Below are 6782 nucleotides of genomic sequence, written 5' to 3'. Positions count from 1 at the left end.
TTTTCGAATAAATCGGCACGGATGTAATTCTGCAACATTCAATCAGTTATCATTTGCCAATAAATCTTCAATTTTCGTCAATCTGGATTCATGAAAGTGCAAAAGATTTAGTGGTTTGTGTTGCAATAGGTGCAAAATCAGTTTATTGAAAAACAACGGTTCTTCACATACTTCTTGGTAAGTATGTGGTTCATCTTTCCTTAAAGATCTACATGAGTACCATGTTTTCAATATATCGCTATAGAAATCAGAGACACAAGTATAAAAGCTGGGTAGATTTATAACAAATAGTTCTTTGTCGTAGTTTAAGGTATAGATGCAGGTTCGTGGGCACTTGGGAGTAAACATTTTTTTTTGCTTTCTATTATCCAAACAGTCTTAGAATTGTGAATATTAGAACATACTCAAAAAACGATTTTAAAATATAGATAACAGGTGCAAACATTATCTCTTTTAAATGCTTAGCAAAATTTAGCAAGGCTGTACATAAATAATAAAAAAGAAACAAGGTGAAAAAAATGACGGGATCTCCATATTATGCACTATATTTAACTTTTAACAAAACGAAAATACATTTAAATTTAGAATTGTTACAGCCATTTTAATTACGAGCATTAGCAAACTACTTACTGAGTCAATTGTTATGCAAATTAGCAATTACCTCAGCTTCTTTTTAGTGCACATCCCAGAACTTTACAAAAATAGCTCCTAGACGCCTCGACCTTTTGTTTTGAAATTTTCACAAATGATTGAAAATGTGTTTATCTTCAAAACGCCGTCAGGGCATTGTTTTTAGTTGAACAGTGTTATAACAATCGTACAGACAATTAGCCTGGGTGTTAATTTGTGCATAAACTTGAAGTAGTGAAATTTGAGCTGCTGCCCTGCAAAATTGACAACTGGTGGACAGTTTTCAAGGCGGCACTTTCTCCATAGTAAACAGATGTATCCATAAACCAATTTTGTCAGGAACCGAAGCTATTTTTTTTTAAATCAGTTTTGACTTATTGATGCGTACAATACTTGTGTGTATATCAGTCTTATGTATTTTAAAAATTGATTGCCAAATCCAAATGCTTTGAGTGTTTTAAAAACATAACAATGATTCACTCGATCAAAGGCTTCCTCTTGATCCAGTGCGACAATGCCGAGCTGAATGATTTTAGGATTGATTAAAATGGCGATACCAGCGGAATGCGTAGTTCAGTGAGAAAAGAACGTGGGACCCCTCCACACAAATTCCCATTGCGTCTTATCTGAAGCAATGGTGTGGGTTTCTTGGAGCTGATACAAATCACTTAAGTGGTACAACTTGAGAAATTCAAAAAGTCGGTAATGCTTCATTGAATCGTGACACCGTGTACATTCCATGTAACCGCTGAAATGTTCGCCTTAAGTAAATATATTAAACACCAGTCAACAATTTGGTTTGGCGCATTGTGTCAATCTTAGCAATTGATTTTTCATTTCCATATTCAGTGTACCAAGTTGGCCGAAAAAGAAATACGGCTCCCATACAGCAACCCACATGCGGTTGTCCGGTCACGTAGTTAAGTGAGTGAACAATTCGAGAGCTAAACATTTGTTTTTGCGTATCTGTTAATCGACTTAATTAGTTGTTTACTAGCGAATTGCTGTGTTATGTCTGTCATCGTTTAGGCGAGGTTCTGGACGGAACTCGACTCAGTGATTTGGAACTAATTACGAGATAACCGTCGCTATTCGGACTATTATTTCTGACAGTTAGTATTTGCAATTATTAATGTAGTGAACGATTAATCAAAAGATACGACGCGTTCAGTACTTAGCGCCACTATGTGTGTTTATTGTATTTACGATCATGTTAACGCCCTCTTGTGTTCGCTTTACATTTTGCTACGCATGCTCTGTTCTCTCGTTGTGTTTTCCCCGCCATGTTGGTTCTGTTTTCCCGTTGAGAAATAAACGGAGTTACTCGCTCGTTAGCGCTCCGACTGAAGTGTCTGGTTGTAGTCCAAGCTCTGTATACAACAGGTCTGTGTCCATACTGGCGTGGTGGCAGCGTCCTTCGGATCTACACGTCATTGAAAGGTAATACGGACATCGTTAACTCACAAGCCTGCTATACACGTACGGACTTTACACACGCATATTGTGTACAGCCAGTCAGTCAATATATCGACTGGATAATACCGACGTTGATCTCGTTAAGCAATACTAATCATTATGGCCAACCAACAACGGGCGCCCAAGCAGTGGTGTCTGTCAAAATCAGAAACAATTACTTCGTTTGAAAGCTGGCGTCAGAACCTGGTCTACACACTCTCATTAGACTCAAATTTTGCACAGTTCCTCGGTGAGGGCGTACAGTGGACAAAGCGAACCAAGGCTACACCGCTGAGGGGTTTCACAGATGTCAGTGCCCTAGAACTAATGTTTGGGCAAATAGCCAACTTCTGCCCAATCATATCTCGCAACATGATAGTCAAAAATTCGACATCCATGAGCAATATTTGGCAGGTAATCCGTCTCCATTTTGGGTTCCAGTCCACTGGTGCACACCTGCTAGATTTTTGTAATATACACCTTGAACCAGATGAACGCCCAGAAGATCTCTTGCAACGCTTAACAGCATTTGTTGATGATAACCTGCTACGCAGCGACAATGGTATTTCACACCATGGTGAAACAATAACTGACGATGAGGAAATTTCCCCTTCACTTGAGAACTACATTGTACTCACTTGGTTACAACTAATTCATAGTGACCTCCCCAAACTGGTTAAACAGCAGTATGGGACTGAGCTGCGAACACGGACTCTAGCTTCTATAAAGCCCGAGATCTCGCAAGCATTGAGCTCACTTTTAGATGAAATCCACATGACTGAGGACGCCACTGTCATGCTCTCTGCTTCAAGGCCTCAGAGGGGACGCATCACACCAAAACCAGTGAGATATCAAAAGGCTCGGCGCAGGGAACGCAAAAGCCGCTCATGCCCATTATGTAAGCAGGCCAGCCGTCCAGACAACCATTTCCTCAGCGAGTGTGACTTCCTGCCGGACCAAGATTGTAAGTTCATGACCAAGGCCTGACAGATTGTTAATATACTCGATGACGTTCCCCAGGACACCCAACACTGCGGACGTCCCAACTGCCCTTAGAATACAAGTTCGTCAGTCACCATATATTGATACATTTTATGGCCACCAGGTTACATGTCTTACCATCGACAGTGGTGCCACTGGCAATATGATTCTACTGGCCACCGCAAAACGTCTCAGCGTCCCAATAAAGTCTAGTTCTCAATCAGCACGTCAAGCAGATGGTTCATCTCCCCTAAAAGTTGTGGGTGAGACCAAATTCGCAGTGAGTTGCGATGATACGAATTTCAAGTTTGAAGGCCTCGTTGTCGAGAATCTCGATGTTGAAATACTCGCAGGTACCCCTTTCATGGAGGCTAATGATATAAGTGTTCGTCCAGCCAAGCACCAAGTCACTGTGGGAGACAACACTACATATACATACGGTTCATCGCCAAAGGGCAGTCATCGCATTCGCCGGACACTCATACTATGCGCACCACCAAAGTCAACAACAATTTGGCATGGTGATTTCATTGAACTTGACTTGCCTACAGAAATCAAAGACTCAAGCGAGGCGTTTGCACTTGAACCACGAGTAGAATCTCGCTCGCTCTCAGTCATATCATCTGACAAGCCATGGCCTGCTCCAAACATTTATTCAACCATATCGGGTAAAATTCGGATTTCGAACCAGACCAACACACCCCAAAATTTGAAACGCAATGAACATTTTTGCCAAATATGTCCTGTCTTCGTACCACCGACAAACAAAGACAGCATAGACACTACACTTCATGTAACATCACCACACAAATCAGTTCTTCCAGAAAAGAGCTACTCAGATTTGGTTAAAATTGACCCCGACCAACTCCTCTCTCCGTCTCACCGAGCAAAGTTCGCAACATTACACCATGAATATAATGATGTCTTCAACACTGCAATCAAAGGTTATAACAGTGCTTCTGGCCCATTTCAAGCAGTCGTCAACATGGGTCCTTTTCAACCACCGCAGCGCAAGGGCCGTGTTCTCCAATACTCCCGTGACAAGTTGGCCGAGTTACAACAAAAGTTTGACGAACTTGAAGAGCTTGGTGTTTTTGCTCGCCCGGAGAACGTACATGTCAATGTGGAATATGTGAACCCCTCATTTTTAGTCAAAAAACCAAACGGTGAATTCTGTCTTGTCACCGCTTTTGCAGACGTTGGCTGCTACAGTAAGCCACAACCCGCCCTCATGCCAGACATCGACAGCACACTACGCCAGATTGCACAATGGAAGTACATCATCACCACTGATCTCACTAAGGCCTTCTACCAGATTCCCCTGTCACACAAGTCACAAAAATACTGTGGCGTTGTAACCCCATTCAAAGGTGTCCGCGTATACGTGCATTCAGCCATGGGAATGCCATGCTCTGAGACAGCGTTGGAGGAGTTAATGTGTCGCGTACTTGGTGACATGCTTGAGGATGGTAGCATTGCCAAACTCGCAGATGATCTGTACTGCGGTGCAAATACAATCGAGGACCTTCTTGTAAACTAGAGACATCTCCTGTGTAAGTTAGCAGCCAATGACTTAAGACTGTCACCATCGAAAACTGTCATCTGCCCGGCAACAGTCACAATTCTCGGTTGGGTATGGAATGAGGGAACCATCCGCGCAAGCCAACACCGTATCTCTCACACTCCCCAGACGCACAGATCAGATCTGGATCGTCACTGATGCAGCCATTAAAAAACACAGTGTTGGATCCACCATGTATATCTCGCGTGGTGACAAGCTCCACCTCGCAGGTTTCTTCAGTGCCAAGCTTCAAGGTCGTCAGGCAACATGGCTTCCATGTGAAATTGAGGCCCTTTCTATTGCCATCGCAACAAGGCACTTTGGGCCATACATCATTCAGTCCCACCATAAACCGTGTATTCTTACTGACAGTAAGCCATGTGTGCAAGCGTACGAAAAACTTTGTTGGGGTGAGTTCTCAGCAAGCCCACGCGTAACAACATTCCTCTCTTCTGTTAGTCGTTACCAGGCCAACGTGCGTCACCTGGCGGGCAAGGACAATATTCCATCAGACTTTGCCAGCCGCAATGCCGCAGAGTGTACCACCCCTACCTGTCAGATATGTTCGTTTGTAGAACGTGTGGAAGACTTGGTTGTCATGAACACATCCGTTGAAGACATATCAGGAAATAAACGCCTACCATTTACCAATAGGGCAGCGTGGCAAACTATCCAGTTAGAATGCGCTGATTTAAGACGCACACATTCTCATCTCACCCAGGGGACTCGTCCATCTAAAAAGCTAACTAACATCAAAGACGTCAAACGCTACCTCAACATCGTCACTATTGCCAAAGATGGTCTACTTGTAGTCAAGCGTACTGATCCATTCGCTCCATCTTGCGAGTGCATTGTTGTACCTCGACAGGTGTTAGATGGCCTCCTGACAGCAATTCATATTTGTCTCAGTCACCCGTCTTGTTACCAAATGAAGCAGGTCCTCCATCGTTATTTTTTCGCACTGGACATGGACAAGGCAATCCAACACGTATCCACGTCTTGTCACCAGTGTGCCTCACTTAACAAAGTACCTCACACAATCGTTAAGCAATCAACTTCAGATCCACCAGAATCTGTGGGCAGTTTATATGCAGCAGATGTAATTAAACGTGAAAGACAATTAGTCCTAGTCGTCAGAGAATGCGTCACGTCATACACCACAGCGTGCCTCATAGAAGACGAACGCAGTGAAACATTGCACAACGCCTTACTGCGACTTTGCATTGACCTGAGCCCCCTTGATGGTCCACCCGCAGTTATACGGACAGACCCAGCTCCAGGTTTTGTAGCCCTATCAAAAGACAGCCTTCTTCGAAAATACCGTCTGAATATTGAGGTCGGTCGCATCAAGAATCGCAACAAAAACCCTGTCGCAGATAGAGCAATACAGGAAGTTGAGGATGAGATTCTCTGCCAGGATCCACTGTGCGCAACTATTACGCCACTCTCCCTCTCCATAGCAATCGCTCATGTTAACTCTCGCATACGTTCAAGTGGCTTATCGGCACGTGAAATGTGGACCCAAAGAGACCAATTTACCAATTACCAGCTTCCTATTAGCGACCGTAAACTTATTTTAGACCAACACACGAAATGTTTGGCTAACCATAAAACTAGCGAGAAGTCAAAAGCTCCTACAGTAAAAACCACCAGTGCACCCAAACTTGAAGTTGGGGACCTCGTCTATCTGCACTGTGGCCGCAATAAGTCTAATGCCCGTGATCGTTACTTAGTGACTGGTATCGATGGCCAATGGCGCAACATCCGCAAGTTCCGCGGTAGTCAACTCAGGCAAACGTCATACCGTGTCAAAGAGTCGGAATGTTATATCGTACCTTCTCCAAAAGACACCGATCAAAACCCTATGTCATATCATCCGGACGAAGACGAAACTCCACTATCTCCAACACATCCACCAATACCACCAAGTATACCTTCTGATCTAACACCGGCAACAGGTTGCACTGACACTCCTTCAGAAACTGAGTCGCAAAGTATTGGCTCAATCAACCCAATATTGTTGACTCCTGGAGACCCGACACCACCATCCCTGGCTGACGATAATCAAAAAGTCATGCAGCCCGTTCAACATAGACGATCAAGCCGTAACCGCCGGCTTCCGGAACATCTAAAAGACTATGTCATGGACTTTTAA

General features: G+C 43.7%; 1 pseudogene; it reads left to right on the top strand.

Annotated features, from left to right (window-relative positions):
* The first annotated feature begins 3229 nt into the window (after positions 1-3229).
* On the top strand, positions 3230-6782 carry LOC146736601 (uncharacterized; annotated as a pseudogene).

Source organism: Saccoglossus kowalevskii, chromosome 11 (genome assembly GCF_978046115.1).
Source record: "Saccoglossus kowalevskii chromosome 11, keSacKowa6.1, whole genome shotgun sequence".
In the NCBI taxonomy this organism is placed as follows: Eukaryota; Metazoa; Hemichordata; class Enteropneusta; family Harrimaniidae; genus Saccoglossus; species Saccoglossus kowalevskii.
Note: the sequence above shows the minus strand (reverse complement) of the source record. Positions and strands in the feature narration are given on the sequence as shown.